Below are 16,069 nucleotides of genomic sequence, written 5' to 3' on the forward strand. Positions count from 1 at the left end.
ATTTAAGGCCCTCGTGTCTTCCCTTGGCCTCCTGGGAACCCCCTGGCCCCAGGATGCAGCTTCCGTAGCCCAGGGCAACCGGCGGAGGGGGGGCGGGCGGGGCTGCAGGAGGGTGGAACGCCGAGGTCACAGAGGGTGTGGGTGTGGCCACCTCTGCTGTGACTGAACCAAGGGCAGGGGGGCAGGGGGTCCAGGGCAGGGCCCTCAGAGCCCGGTAGGCCCAGGGGGGCGGCGCAAGCACCTAGGCCCAGGCCGAAGAGCGCCTTCTTGGTACGCGCGGCAGGCCGGCCTCTCGCCTTGCCACTCAGGCCGCCCTCCCCACTTGAAGTGTGTGTGGCACGCGTCCGCGGACTACACCTCGCTGCACAGGTAGCCACGGGACTGGGCGTCGTAGCTTCCTGCGAGGCGGCCGGAGGTCCCGCAGGCGGGTGGGTCCCTGGGACGGACGCGCGGGGCGGCTCCTGCCCGGCCCCCCTGAGAACCGTCGCCGTTCCGTAAGGCGGGGCGCCTGCTTCAGAATGTAAAGTCACGTGTCCGCTCCATCGATACGCCGTTTAGTTTACCAGGCAAGACTTTCTTGGTGAAAGAAGCAGCCTTGCCTTGCATTCTCGAGCAGGCTTCTCGGCTGGCTGTGCACCGGTACTCTCTCTCTGGGTGTGCTAGTCCGCAGGGCAGGGCATCGCCTGGGCAGGGTGGAGCGTGATCTCTGCGGCCTCGTCTTGCAGCTCCTTCCTTTCATTCTCAGTCATCCTGCCCACAGTGGCCTCCTCTCAGGCCTGCATACTTACAACGGCGCATTGCCCGTGCTGCCCCTCTGCAGGCAGTGTCCCTCTGTTTAGTTTGCAGCTGACTGATGCCGCCTCACCCTTCTCATCTCTTCTCAGGTGTCACTTGGTCAAGAAAGCGTCCCCTTACCTACTCAGCTCATCACGTCCCCCTACCGTAGCTCACGTGACACCACGCACCTCTCGCTTATGGCCGTCATCACCTTTCCCATCCAGTTTCAGGTAGGTAAGTTTACCCCGTGGTCCGTGAGGAAGAAGAGATCACGCCTGTTTTGCTTACTCTTGATTCCCAGCGACTAGCCCGGTTACTGATAACCTCTGTTAGAGGGAGAAAGGAATGCACCCAATCCCTGGTGAAGCCCTGAGCGTTTTCCTTTCTAGTGTCCCTCGTACTCCTCCCTGCCATCTGTGTCGCCCTTACTCGGCGTCTACCGTTTATGAGTTTACACCTGGTTACGGTGACTGCTCCGGAGAATCGCATGCCTTTCTATCTCCCTCGCTGCGACCTCTCCTACACCTCCCAGGGCTCTTGGGTTATGCCCTTGCCCTCGTCCGAGCCGTCCGTGGCACCCGCTGTCAACCCCGTACGGCCAAGCTCCGAAGACTGACACTCAAGGCCCTCCGTAATTTGGCTTCAGTTTCACTTTCTAGACGTTTCAAGAAAGAACGGGGTCTAAATATCCGTGAACCTCTGCTCCGTTTCATATCTACCCACGAGGTTAATTTTTTTGTTTCTTCCAGTCCGCCTATTTTGCACCTCCTTCTCTGGGAAGACTTCACTGAGAATCCAAGCGATTTCTGGATCCCTTCTCTCCCCTGAAGCTGCAAACACTTTAACAGGACATGTGCGGAACTGCCGTAAGGTAATCTACATCTTGTCTCCCTCTCTGGTATCTAACCTCCCTGCGAATGGGGGTACGTCTCCGTGTTCTGTGCGGGTTTTCAGCCCAGGACTCTCTACGCGTAGTGGATATTTGATTTGGTAAGTGAACGAATAAGTGGATGAGTCACCGAGATGAGGGTGTTGTCTCATTCTTTCTCTCTTCCTCCACTTTCAAGTTTCTTCAGTTAGTTTCCTCAGACAAAAGGTTTCTTTGTAGCTACACAGTGGCCAGGTCCACAGAATGTTGCAGATAGCTGCTGAAAACATCCCTCCTCCACCTGAGAATGGCTTGCTCTCCCTCTCAAGCGGAGAGAGCTGGGATTCGATATTTAATGAAGTGCCTCTGTCCACTTGGCATTGAGAGGCACTAGGGGGCGTTAGTGCTCTACACCCGGCGAAATGCCTGTTTCGTTTGTGATTTTCCTTTGTGAAAAACAACTATCCACAGAGTGTTTTGTGCCGATTTTCCCTCCTTTTAGAGTGACGGAAAGCATTTTACCCTCGTAGAAACAGAGAACGAATAGAAAGAGCGTTGCATTACGTTCAATAAAAGCTTAGGGCGGTCTCGGTGGTACGTTAGCGAAGTTATCTGGGGACACCTTAGCCACGTACATTGTGTTGGAGAGGCACCGAGAATTCAGGAGTTCTCAAAGTTCGAGGACACAGTTGCCTTACACGTAGGCACGGTGGCAGCCGTGGACGTGGCAGTGATTTAGAGAACGTTGTACTAGTCAGCTCTTGCTGCGATAATGCTTTGCAACAAATCTCCCCAAAACTCACTTACATAAAGAGGCACCTAGTTTTCTGGGACCTGTGGGCTAGCTGCAGCGGCTCTCTTGTAGACCTCTCGATGGCGGGTGTCGCTCCATGCCGTGGGTCAGTTTGAGGTCTGTCCCGCACACCTTACCGTGGAGCCCAACTGTGAGGCTGCAGGTCCCTGTCTTCTCGCAGAGTTCGGTGAAACGTAAGAGGTGAACCCAACCACACAAGCCCACGTAAGGCCTCTGCGACTCATTTAAGGCCATCGTGTCTTCCCTTGGCCTCCTGGGAACCCCCTGGCCCCAGGATGCAGCTTCCGTAGCCCAGGGCAACCGGCGGAGGGGGGGCGGGCGGGGCTGCAGGAGGGTGGAACGCCGAGGTCACAGAGGGTGTGGGTGTGGCCACCTCTGCTGTGACTGAACCAAGGGCAGGGGGGCAGGGGGTCCAGGGCAGGGCCCTCAGAGCCCGGTAGGCCCAGGGGGGCGGCGCAAGCACCTAGGCCCAGGCCGAAGAGCGCCTTCTTGGTACGCGCGGCAGGCCGGCCTCTCGCCTTGCCACTCAGGCCGCCCTCCCACTTGAAGTGTGTGTGGCACGCGTCCGCGGAGTACACCTCGCTGCACAGGTAGCCACGGGACTGGGCGTCGTAGCTTCCTGCGAGGCGGCCGGAGGTCCCGCAGGCGGGTGGGTCCCTGGGACAGACGCGCGGGGCGGCTCCTGCCCGGCCCCCCTGAGAACCGTCGCCGTTCCGTAAGGCGGGGCGCCTGCTTCAGAATGTAAAATCACGTGTCCGCTCCATCGATACGCCGTTTAGTTTACCAGGCAAGACTTTCTTGGTGAAAGAAGCAGCCTTGCCTTGCATTCTCGAGCAGGCTTCTCGGCTGGCTGTGCACCGGTACTCTCTCTCTGGGTGTGCTAGTCCGCAGGGCAGGGCATCGCCTGGGCAGGGTGGAGCGTGATCTCTGCGGCCTCGTCTTGCAGCTCCTTCCTTTCATTCTCAGTCATCCTGCCCACAGTGGCCTCCTCTCAGGCCTGCATACTTACAACGGCGCATTGCCCGTGCTGCCCCTCTGCAGGCAGTGTCCCTCTGTTTAGTTTGCAGCTGACTGATGCCGCCTCACCCTTCTCATCTCTTCTCAGGTGTCACTTGGTCAAGAAAGCGTCCCCTTACCTACTCAGCTCATCACGTCCCCCTACCGTAGCTCACGTGACACCACGCACCTCTCGCTTATGGCCGTCATCGCCTTTCCCATCCAGTTTCAGGTAGGTAAGTTTACCCCGTGGTCCGTGAGGAAGAAGAGATCACGCCTGTTTTGCTTACTCTTGATTCCCAGCGACTAGCCCGGTTACTGATAACCTCTGTGAGAGGGAGAAAGGAATGCACCCAATCCCTGGTGAAGCCCTGAGCGTTTTCCTTTCTAGTGTCCCTCGTACTCCTCCCAGCCATCTGTGTCGCCCTTACTCGGCGTCTACCGTTTATGAGTTTACGCCTGGGTTACGGTGACTGCTCCGGAGAATCGCATGCCTTTCTATCTCCCTCGCTGCGACCTCTCCTACACCTCCCAGGGCTCTTGGGTTATGCCCTTGCCCTCGTCCGAGCCGTCCGTGGCACCCGCTGTCAACGCCGTACGGCCAAGCTCCGAAGACTGACACTCAAGGCCCTCCGTAATTTGGCTTCAGTTTCACTTTCTAGACGTTTCAAGAAAGAACGGGGTCTAAATATCTGTGAACCTCTGCTCCGTTTCATATCTACCCACGAGGTTAATTTTTTTGTTTCTTCCAGTCCGCCTATTTTGCACCTCCTTCTCTGGGAAGACTTCACTGAGAATCCAAGCGATTTCTGGATCCCTTCTCTCCCCCGAAGCTGCAAACACTTAACAGGACATGTGCGGAACTGCCGTAAGGTAATCTACATCTTGTCTCCCTCTCTGGTATCTAACCTCCCTGCGAATGGGGGTACGTCTCCGTGTTTCTGTGCGGGTTTTCAGCCCAGGACTCTCTACGCGTAGTGGATATTGATTTGGTAAGTGAACGAATAAGTGGATGAGTCACCGAGATGAGGGTGTTGTCTCATTCTTTCTCTCTTCCTCCACTTTCAAGTTTCTTTAGTTAGTTTCCTCAGACAAAGGGTTTCTTTGTAGCTACACAGTGGCCAGGTCCACAGAATGTTGCAGATAGCTGCTGAAAACATCCCTCCTCCACCTGAGAATGGCTTGCTCTCCCTCTCAAGCGGAGAGAGCTGGGATTCGATATTTAATGAAGTGCCTCTGTCCACTTGGCATTGAGAGGCACTAGGGGGCGTTAGTGCTCTACACCCGGCGAAATGCCTGTTTCGTTTGTGATTTTCCTTTGTGAAAAACAACTATCCACAGAGTGTTTTGTGCCGATTTTCCCTCCTTTTAGAGTGACGGAAAGCATTTTACCCACGTAGAAACAGAGAACGAATAGAAAGAGCGTTGCATTACGTTCAATAAAAGCTTAGGGCGGTCTCGGTGGTACGTTAGTGAAGTTATCTGGGGACACCTTAGCCACGTACATTGTGTTGGAGAGGCACCGAGAATTCAGGAGTTCTCAAAGTTCGAGGACACAGTTGCCTTACACGTAGGCACGGTGGCAGCCGTGGACGTGGCAGTGATTTGGAGAACGTTGTACTAGTCAGCTCTTGCTGCGATAATGCTTTGCAACAAATCTCCCCAAAACTCACTTACATAAAGAGGCACCTAGTTTTCTGGGACCTGTGGGCTAGCTGCAGCGGCTCTCTTGTAGACCTCTCGATGGCGGGTGTCGCTCCTATGCCGTGGGTCAGTTTGAGGTCTGTCCCGCACACCTTACCGTGGAGCCCAACTGTGAGGCTGCAGGTCCTGTCTTCTCGCAGAGTTCGGTGAAACGTAAGAGGTGAACCCAACCACACAAGCCCACGTAAGGCCTCTGCGACTCATTTAAGGCCCTCGTGTCTTCCCTTGGCCTCCTGGGAACCCCCTGGCCCCAGGATGCAGCTTCCGTAGCCCAGGGCAACCGGCGGAGGGGGTGCGGGCGGGGCTGCAGGAGGGTGGAACGCCGAGGTCACAGAGGGTGTGGGTGTGGCCACCTCTGCTGTGACTGAACCAAGGGCAGGGGGGCAGGGGGGTCCAGGGCAGGGCCCTCAGAGCCCGGTAGGCCCAGGGGGGCGGCGCAAGCACCTAGGCCCAGGCCGAAGAGCGCCTTCTTGGTACGCGCGGCAGGCCGCCTCTCGCCTTGCCACTCAGGCCGCCCTCCCACTTGAAGTGTGTGTGGCACGCAGTCCGCGGAGTACACCTCGCTGCACAGGTAGCCACGGGACTGGGCGTCGTAGCTTCCTGCGAGGCGGCCGGAGGTCCCGCAGGCGGGTGGGTCCCTGGGACGGACGCCGGGGCGGCTCCTGCCCGGCCCCCCTGAGAACCGTCGCCGTTCCGTAAGGCGGGGCGCCTGCTTCAGAATGTAAAGTCACGTGTCCGCTCCATCGATACGCCGTTTAGTTTACCAGGCAAGACTTTCTTGGTGAAAGAAGCAGCCTTGCCTTGCATTCTCGAGCAGGCTTCTCGGCTGGCTGTGCACCGGTACTCTCTCTCTGGGTGTGCTAGTCCGCAGGGCAGGGCATCGCCTGGGCAGGGTGGAGCGTGATCTCTGCGGCCATCGTCTTGCAGCTCCTTCCTTTCATTCTCAGTCATCCTGCCCACAGTGGCCTCCTCTCAGGCCTGCATACTTACAACGGCGCATTGCCCGTGCTGCCCCTCTGCAGGCAGTGTCCCTCTGTTTAGTTTGCAGCTGACTGATGCCGCCTCACCCTTCTCATCTCTTCTCAGGTGTCACTTGGTCAAGAAAGCGTCCCCTTACCTACTCAGCTCATCACGTCCCCCTACCGTAGCTCACGTGACACCACACACCTCTCGCTTATGGCCGTCATCGCCTTTCCCATCCAGTTTCAGTAGGTAAGTTTACCCCGTGGTCCGTGAGGAAGAAGAGATCACGCCCTGGTTTGCTTACTCTTGATTCCCAGCGACTAGCCCGGTTACTGATAACCTCTGCTAGAGGGAGAAAGGAATGCACCCAATCCCTGGTGAAGCCCTGAGCGTTTTCCTTTCTAGTGTCCCTCGTACTCCTCCCTGCCATCTGTGTCGCCCTTACTCGGCATCTACCGTTTATGAGTTTACGCCTGGGTTACGGTGACTGCTCCGGAGAATCGCATGCCTTTCTATCTCCTCGCTGCGACCTCTCCTACACCTCCCAGGGCTCTTGGGTTATGCCCTTGCCCTCGTCCGAGCCGTCCGTGGCACCCGCTGTCAACGCCGTACGGCCAAGCTCCGAAGACTGACACTCAAGGCCCTCCGTAATTTGGCTTCAGTTTCACTTTCTAGACGTTTCAAGAAAGAACGGGGTGTAAATATCTGTGAACCTCTGCTCCGTTTCATATCTACCCACGAGGTTAATTTTTTTGTTTCTTCCAGTCCGCCTATTTTGCACCTCCTTCTCTGGGGAAGACTTCACTGAGAATCCAAGCGATTTCTGGATCCCTTCTCTCCCCTGAAGCTGCAAACACTTTAACAGGACATGTGCGGAACTGCCGTAAGGTAATCTACATCTTGTCTCCCTCTCTGGTATCTAACCTCCCTGCGAATGGGGGTACGTCTCCGTGTTCTGTGCGGGTTTTCAGCCCAGGACTCTCTACGCGTAGTGGATATTTGATTTGGTAAGTGAACGAATAAGTGGATGAGTCACCGAGATGAGGGTGTTGTCTCATTCTTTCTCTCTTCCTCCACTTTCAAGTTTCTTAGTTAGTTTCCTCAGACAAAAGGTTTCTTTGTAGCTACACAGTGGCCAGGTCCACAGAATGTTGCAGATAGCTGCTGAAAACATCCCTCCTCCACCTGAGAATGGCTTGCTCTCCCTCTCAAGCGGAGAGAGCTGGGATTCGATATTTAATGAAGTGCCTCTGTCCACTTGGCATTGAGAGGCACTAGGGGGCGTTAGTGCTCTACACCCGGCGAAATGCCTGTTTCGTTTGTGATTTCCTTTGTGAAAAACAACTATCCACAGAGTGTTTTGTGCCGATTTTCCATCCTTTTAGAGTGACGGAAAGCATTTTACCACAGTAGAAAACAGAGAACGAATAGAAAGAGCGTTGCATTACGTTCAATAAAAGCTTAGGGCGGTCTCGGTGGTACGTTAGTGAAGTTATCTGGGGACACCTTAGCCACGTACATTGTGTTGGAGAGGCACCGAGAATTCAGGAGTTCTCAAAGTTCGAGGACACAGTTGCCTTACACGTAGGCACGGTGGCAGCCGTGGACGTGGCAGTGATTTGGAGAACGTTGTACTAGTCAGCTCTTGCTGCGATAATGCTTTGCAACAAATCTCCCCCAAAACTCACTTACATAAAGAGGCATCCTAGTTTTCTGGGACCTGTGGGCTAGCTGCAGCGGCTCTCTTGTAGACCTCTCGATGGCGGGTGTCGCTCCATGCCGTGGGTCAGTTTGAGGTCTGTCCCGCACACCTTACCGTGGAGCCCAACTGTGAGGCTGCAGGTCCCTGTCTTCTCGCAGAGTTCGGTGAAACGTAAGAGGTGAACCCAACCACACAAGCCCACGTAAGGCCTCTGCGACTCATTTAAGGCCATCGTGTCTTCCCTTGGCCTCCTGGGAGCCCCCTGGCCCCAGGATGCAGCTTCCGTAGCCCAGGGCAACCGGCGGAGGGGGGGGCGGGCGGGGCTGCAGGAGGGTGGGTCCCTGGGACAGACGCGCGTGAGCGGCTCCTGCCGGGCACCCCTGAGAACCGTCGCCGTTCCCTAAGGCGGGGTGCCTGCTTCAGAATGTAAATCACGTGTCCACTCTATCGGTACGCTGTTTAGTTTACCAGGCAAGACTTTCTTGGTGAAAGAATTAGCGTTGACTTGCATTCTAGAGCAGGCTTCTCATCTGGCTGTGCACCGTACTCTCTCTCTGGGTGTGCTAGTCCGCAGGGCAGGGCATCGCCTGGGCAGGGTGGAGCGTGATCTCTGCGGCCTCGTCTTGCAGCTCCTTCCTTTCATTCTCAATCATCCTGCCCACAGTGGCCTCCTCTCAGGCCTGCATACTTACAACGGCACATCGCCCGGGCTGCCCCTTTGCATGAAGTGTCCTTCTGTTTAGTTTGCAACTGATTGATGCCTCCTCATCCTTCTCATGTCTTTTCAGGTGTCACTTTGTCAAGAAAGTATCCCCTTACCTACTCACTCATCACATCCCCCTACCGTAGCTCACATAACACCACGTACCTCTCGCTTATAGCCTTCATCACTTTTCACATCCATTTTTAGATAGGTGTTTATCACATGGTCTGTGAGGAATAGATCATGACTGTTTTGCTTACTCTTCGTTTCCAGTGACTGGCACAGTTACTGATAACCTGTGTTAAATGGAGAAATGAATGTATCCAATCAATGGTGAACCCCTAACTGTTTTTCCTTCTAGTGTCTCTCATACTCTTCCCTTCCATCTGTGTTGCCGTTACTCTGGGTCTACCATTTATTATTTTACACCTGGATTACGATGATTGCTTCAGAGAATAGCATGTCTTCTATCTTCCCCCTACAACCTCTCTTACAGGTCCCAGGGCTCTTGGATTTTGCCATTGCCCTCTTCCAATCTGTCAGTGGCACCCGTTGTCGTCATCGGCTGTCAGCAGACTTGCATGCAATGGTCCTTTCTCTTCTCTTTTCTCCTTTCGTCACTGGGCCATGCAAAGGCGTGAAACCCTGACACTTGCTGCCATGTGGATGTACCCTGAGAACAGGATGCTGAGCGAGAGAAGTCAGACACACAAGGACACACAGGGCGTGACACCACTAGGAGAATCTTCAAGAACAGGTAGATCCACATAGTCAGTGGATTCCTGGTTGTCAGGGGCTGGCGAGGGGACGGAGTGATAGCTAAGGGTGTGAGGTACATTTTGGGGTGACAGAAGTGATCCAAAGCACGGTAGTAAAGATGGCTGCACAGCTCAGTAAACTGTCCCTGTGCTCCCCGTTGCAGCCTGTGATAGCATCGCTCTCAGGATGAAGGGCTGACTGCAGGAAGGCTGAACGCGCAGTGAGTCCTGGGCCCAGAACCTGAGCTGGTGCTGCCCACGTGGGGAAGTCACTGGTACTTGCGGAGCCTCCATAGAGACTGGCAGCACCTCCAGGGCTCACAGCTCGTGCGCACCCGGCCCAAGGGCTTTCCCGCTGATTGTCATCACCGGCTGTCACCAGACTTGCATGCAATGTTCCATTCTTTTTTTTATCTTTTCTCTGTCCCTCAGCACGCAAATGGGTGATTCCCTGACACTTGCTGCCACGTGTATGCACCCTGAGGACACGATGCTCAGCGAGAGCCGTCAGAAACAAAAGGACACACAGGGTCTGACTCCACTGAGGAGAAACGTACAGAGCAGGTAGATCCACAGAGTCAGAGAGTAAGTCCCTCGTTGTCAGGGGCTGCCGTGGGGACGGAGTGATAGCTAAGGGCGTTAGGGACATTTTTGGGGTGACGTAAATGGTCCAAAAACATGGCAGTAGTGATGGCTGCACAGCTTCGTAAACTGTCCACACACTGGTGCAGCCTTTGAGAGCATCGCTCTCAGGAAGAAGGGCTGACCGCACAAATACTGAATGAGCAGTGGCTTCTGGGCCCAGACACTCAGCTGGCACCCCCCACGTGGGGAAGTCAGTGTGGCTTTCTGAGCCTCCCCAGAGACTGGCAGCAGCCCCAGGGCCTCACAGAACATGGCACGCCCATCCCAGAGCTTCCCCTCTGTTTCTCATCACCGGCTGTCAACAGACTTGCATGCAACGTTCTTTTCTTTTATCTTCTCTGCTTTACGTCACTAGGCCATGCAAAGTGGTGAAGCCCTGACACTCGCTGCCACTTGGATGCACCCTGAGACTTCTACGCTATGGGAGAGAAGTCAGACACAGAAGGACACACAGGGTGTGACCCCACTGAGGAGAAACGTACAGAACAGGTAGATCCACATAGGCAGAGAGTAAGTCCCTGGTTGTCAGGGGCTGGCGAGAGGATGCAGTGATTGGTAAGGGCCTGAGGGATATTTTGGGGGTGATGAAGTGATCCAAAGCATGGCAGTAGGGAGGGCTACACAGCTCAGTAAACTGTCCACATGCTCCTCATTGTAGCCTGTGAGAACACAGCTCTCAGAATGAAGGGCTGACTGCAGGAAGACTGAACGTGCAGTGGGTCCTGGGCCCAGACTCTCAGTTGATGGCTCCCCACTTGAGGTAGTGACTGGGAGTTGCTGAGCCTCCTCAGAGAGTCGCAGCAGCCCCAGGGCCTCACAGGGCACGGCGCCCCCTGCCCCAGAGCCTTCCCTCTGGTTCTCATCACCAGCTGTCACCAGACTTACATGCAATGTTCCATTTCTTTTCTTTTATCGTTTTTCCGTTCCTCAGCATGAAAAGGGTGAACCCCTGACACTCGCTGCCACCTGGATGCACCCTGAGGACACGATGGTTGGCGAGACCAGTCAGACACAGAAGGACACACAGGGTCTGACCACACTGAGGAGAAACGTCCAGAAAAGGTAGATCCACAGAGGCAGAGAGTAAGTCCCTGGTTGTCAGGGGCTGCCTAGGAGACGGATTAATAGCCAAGGGCGTGAGGGACATTTTCGGGGTGACGGAAATGGTCGAACAAATGGCAGTTGTGATGGCTTCACAGCTTAGTAAACTGTCCCCCGCGCTCCCATGCGGCCTGTGAGAGCATCGCTCTCAGGACGAAGGGCTGACCACAGGAAGACTGAACGAGCAGTGGGTCCCCGGAAAAGACGCCCATTTGGCGGCCCCCCACTTGGGGTAGTGACTGGGAGTTGGTGAGCCTCCAAGGAAACTGGCAACAACCCCAGGGCCTCACAGGGCCCGGCGACCCTGGTCACAGTGCCTTCCCTCTGGTTCCCATCACCAGTTGTCACCAGACTTGCACGCAATGTTTCTCTTTTCTTTATTCTTTTCTCAGTCCTTCTGCATGCAAAGAGGTGAACCCCTGACACTTGATGCCACGTGGATGCACCGAGGACACGATGGTCGGCGAGACAAGTCAGACACAGAAGGGCATATACGGTCTCACCCCACTGAGGAGAAACGTCAAGAACAGGTAGATCCAGAGGGGAGGCTTTGGGGCCCATGATGCCGTTCACTGTGAGGACCTGGGGCTGCTGCCAGTCTCCGTGGAGGCTCTGGAAGCCCCAGTGACTTCCCCACGTACGGGGCGCCAGCTGAGCATCTGCGCACAGGACTCACCGTTCGTTCAGTCTTTCTGCGATCAAACCGTTGTTCACTTGGCATTTACAGACACCAGGGGCATTAGTGCTCTACACTCAGTGTAATGCCTGTTTTGTTTGTGATTTTCCTTTGTGGATAACAACTATCCACAAAATGTTTTGTTCCAATTTCCATCCTTTTAGATTGATAAAAGTCATTTTAACTACGTAGAAACAAAAAATGAATAGAAAGAACTTTGCATTACATTTAATAAAAGTTTAGGGAGATCTTTGTGGTACATTAGTGAAGCTATTTGGGGAAAGTTTAGTCATGTACATTGTGTGGAGAGGCACCAAGAATTCAAGAATTCTCAAAGTTTGAGGACACAATTGCCTTATATGTAGGCATGGTGGCAGCCATGTACATAGCAGTGATTTGGAGGATGTTCTATTAGTCAGCTCTTGCTGTGATAATGCTTTGGAACAAATCTCCCCAAAACTCAGTTACATAAATAAGAATTTATTTTTCTTGGACCTGTGGGCTAGCTGCAGCGGCTCTCTTTTAGACCTCTAGATGGCTGGTATTGCTCCATGTTTTGGGTCAGTTTGAGGTGTGTCGCACACATCTTACTGTGGAGCCCAACTGTGAGGATGGCAGCTCCCAGGCCCTGTCTTCTCACAAAGTTCACTGAAACATAAGAGGTGAGCCCAACCACACAAGCCCACTTAAGGCCTCTGCGACTCATTTAAGGCCATATGTCTGCCCTTGGCATCCTCGGAACCCCCTGGCCTCAGGATGCAGCTTCTGTAGTTCATGGCAACTGCGGAGAGGGGGCAGGGCTGCAGGAGGGTGGAACACTGACCTCACAGAGTGGTGGGGTTGTGGCCACCTCTGCTGTGACTGAACAAAGTGCAGGGGAGCAGGGGGTCCAGGGCAGGGCCCTCAGAGCCCGGCAGGCCCAGGGAGGTGGCACGAGCATCTCGGCCCAGGACAAAGAGCGCCTTCTTGGTCTGCACGGCAGGCCAGCCTCTCACCCTTGCACTGAGTCCGCCTCCGACTTGAAGTGTGTGCGGAACGTGTCTGCGGAATACACCTCGCTGCACAGATAGCCATAGGAGTTGGCGCGTAGCTTCCTGCCAGGCAGCTGAAGGTCGCAGGCAGGTGGGGTCCCTGGGACACACGCCGGGAGGCTCCTGACCGGCGCCTGAGAACTGTTGCTGTTCCGTAAGTTAAGGAGCTTGTTTCAGAATGTAAATGATATGTCCACTAGATATGCTGTTTAGTTTAACAGGCAATACTTTCTTGGTGAAAGAAGCAGTGTTGACTTGCATTCTAGAGCAGGCTTCTCATCTGGCTGTGCACTGGCACTCTGGGTGTGCTAGTCCGCAGGGCAGGGCATCCCCTGGGCAGGATGGAGCATGATCTCTGCGGCCTTGTCTTGCCCCTCCTTCCTTTCATTCTCAATCTTCCAGCCCACAGTGGCCTCCTTTCAGCCTACATACTTACAATGGCACATTGCCCATGCTGCCCCTGAATGAAATGTCCTTCTCTGTTAGTTTGCAACTGATTGATGCCCTCATCATCCTTCTCATGTCTTCTCAGGTGTCACTTTGTCAAGAAGTATCCCCTTACCTACTCAACTCATCACATCCCCTACCATAGCTCACATAACACCACGTACCTCTCGCTTATAGCCTTCATCACATTTCACATCCATTTTTAGATAGGTGTTTATCACATGGTCCGTGAGGAAAGAGATCATGACTGTTTTGCTTACTCTTCGTTCCCAGCGACTGGCACAGTTACTGATAACCTGTGTTAAATGGAGAAATGAATGTATCCAATCAATGGTGAAGCCCTGACAGTTTTTCTTTCTATGTCTTCTCATACTCCACCTTTCCATCTGTGTTGCCGTTACTCTGGGTCTACCATTATTATTTGTACACCTGGATTACGATGATTGCTTCAGAGAATAGCATGTCTTTCCTCTTCCTCCCTACAACCTCTCTTACACGTCCCAAGGCCCTTGGGTTTTGCCATTGCCCTCTTCCAATCCGTCCGTGGCACCGTTGTCATCATCGGCTGTCAGCAGACTTGCATGCAATGTTCCATTCTTTTTTTTTATCTTTCTCTGTCCCTCAGCACGCTAAGGGGTGATGCCTGGACACTTGCTGCCACGTGTATGCACCCTGAGGACACGATGCTCAGCGAGAGCCGTTCAGAAAAAAAAGGACACGCAGGGTCTGACTCCACTGAGGAGAAACGTACAGAGCAGGTAGATCCACAGAGTCAGAGAGTAAGTCCCTCCTTGTCAGGGGCTGCCGTGGGGGCGGGATGATAGCTAAAGGCATGAGGGTCATTTTTGGGGTGACGTAAATGGTCCAAAAAATGGCAGTTGTGATGGCTTCACAGCTTAGTAAACTGTCCCCCGCGCTTCCGTGCGGCCTGTGAGAGCATCGCTCTCAGGACAAAGGGAGCTGACCGCAGGAAGGCTGAACGAGCAGTGGGTCTTCGGTAAAGACGCTCATTTTTCGGCCCCCACCTGGGGTAGTGACTTGGAGTTTGTGAACCTCCACGGAGACTGGCAGCAACCACAGAGCCTCACGGGCCCCTGCACCCTGGTCACAGGGCCTTCCCTCTTGCTGTCATTACCAGTTTTCACCAGACTTGCGTGCAATGTTCCTTCCTGTTCTTTTTCCTTTTATCAGTCCTTCTGCATGCAAAGATGTAAACCCCTGCCACTCAACGCCACGTGGATGCACCCTGACACGATGGTCGGTGAGACGAGTCAGACACAGACGGACACACAGGGTCTGACCCCACTGAAGAGAAACGTCCAGAAACAGGTAGATCCACATAGTCAGAGAGTGGGTTCCTGGTTGTCAGGGTCTGGCGAGGGGGACGGAGTGATAGGTAATGGCATGAGGGACATTTTTAGGGTGATGGAAGTGGTCCAAACCACGGCAGTTGGTATGGCTGAACGGCTCAGTAAACTGTCCCCGTGCTCCCCATTGTAGATTGTGAGAACATCTCTCTCAGTACAAAGGGCTGACTGAAGGAAGACTGAATGAGCAGTGGGTCCTGGGCCCAGACACTCAGAGGGCGGCCCCCCACTTGGGGAAGTGACTGGGAGTTGCTGAGCCTCCATGGAGACTGGCAGGCGCCCCAGGCCCTCACAGGTCATGGCGCCACCGGGTCCCAGAGCCTTCCCTCTGGTTCTCATCACCAGCTGTCACCATACTTGCATGCAATGTTCCTTTCTTTTCTTTTCTCTTTTCTCTTCCCTCTGCACGCAAAGGTGTGAAACCCTGACACGCACTGCCACATGGATGAATCCTGAGAACATGATGCTCAGCGAGAGAAGTCAGACACAGAAGGACACACGGGTGTGACCCCACTGAGGAGAAACGTCAGAACAGGTAGATCCACAGAGTCAGAGAGTGGGTTCTGGTTGTCAGGGGCTGGCAAGTGCACGGAGTGATAGGTAATGGCATGAGAGACACTTTGGGGTGATGCAAGTGGTCCAAAGCATGGCAGTAGGAATGGCTGAACAGCTCATTGTTACAGAGTAACAAGAGAACAATTACTTATAATTTTAATAGCCAGATATAATCACTGTGTCATTTTGGTGTATATACTTCAGTCTTTTTCTTCCCTATAAATATATTTGTACACTTAGGTATTACAAAAATAGAATAGTAGTATACTTGCTATTTCATATTCCTGCTTTTTTCACTTAATGATGTATCATGTAGTATTGCGTCATATTGATGTCCCATAGTTTAATCAATTCTTTGCCTTTAGATTTAGACAGTTTGCTTTTCCCTGTCAGAAACAATGTGAATACGTTGTATATACATCTCTGTATCCATCGGGATTACTTCTGTAGAATAAGGTACTACAAGTGAAATGACAAAGTGTGACATATTTTTAAGACTTTCGATACACATGGCCAAATTACCACCCAGAAATGCTATGCCAGTTTTGTAGTCCACCCCAACAGTAGATGTGAAGCTGCCTCTCACAAACACTGGCTTGTAGCACTTGTTAAAAAATGTAAAACTACAAAAATGAGTACCTCTCCATTTTCTATGCAAAGTGGGATTACTCCAAATTTTATAATATTTTTCAATTAATTTGGTATAAGCATTTTAGCAAGTCATTAAAATTTGCATCTCCTGCATGATTTTGTGATTGTTCAGTATTCCATTGTATGAATATGCCACAGTGCACATAGCTTATCCATTCTTGGATATACGCTGTGTCCAGTTTTTCAGTTACAAATAGTACTCTGATATATTTACTTACTTATATCTCTATTTCTTTTGGTTAAATTCTTAGAAAGAGAGTTGTTGGATCAAAAAGGTATAGACATTATTTAAAGGCTTTTCGTACAGAATC

The 16,069-nt window shown here is 53.2% G+C and overlaps 2 long non-coding RNA genes across 11 annotated transcripts in view; both read left to right on the forward strand.

The window, feature by feature from the left end:
• Positions 1-14,503, forward strand: part of LOC141277737 (uncharacterized) — a 70,910-nt gene extending 56,407 nt beyond the window's left edge. For 8 of the 10 annotated variants that reach the window (XR_012329511.1, XR_012329510.1, XR_012329509.1 and 5 more), the window contains 3 exons: positions 10,862-10,992; positions 11,424-11,561; positions 13,811-13,885. This is a non-coding gene — a long non-coding RNA (uncharacterized lncRNA). Of the gene's footprint in view, positions 1-9,717; positions 9,850-10,285; positions 10,420-10,861; positions 10,993-11,423; positions 11,562-13,810; positions 13,886-14,376 lie in introns of those variants that run through there. The other 2 variants (XR_012329518.1, XR_012329514.1) reach the window with 2 other exon arrangements.
• LOC141277740 (uncharacterized) lies at positions 1,497-4,231 on the forward strand. The gene is made up of 3 exons (XR_012329521.1): positions 1,497-1,648; positions 3,565-3,687; positions 4,208-4,231. It is a non-coding gene; the product is annotated as an uncharacterized lncRNA (long non-coding RNA).
• Positions 14,504-16,069: the final 1,566 nt, after the last annotated feature.

Source organism: Tursiops truncatus, unplaced genomic scaffold (assembly GCF_011762595.2).
Source record: "Tursiops truncatus isolate mTurTru1 unplaced genomic scaffold, mTurTru1.mat.Y mat_scaffold_275_arrow_ctg1, whole genome shotgun sequence".
NCBI lineage: Eukaryota > Metazoa > Chordata > Mammalia > Artiodactyla > Delphinidae > Tursiops > Tursiops truncatus.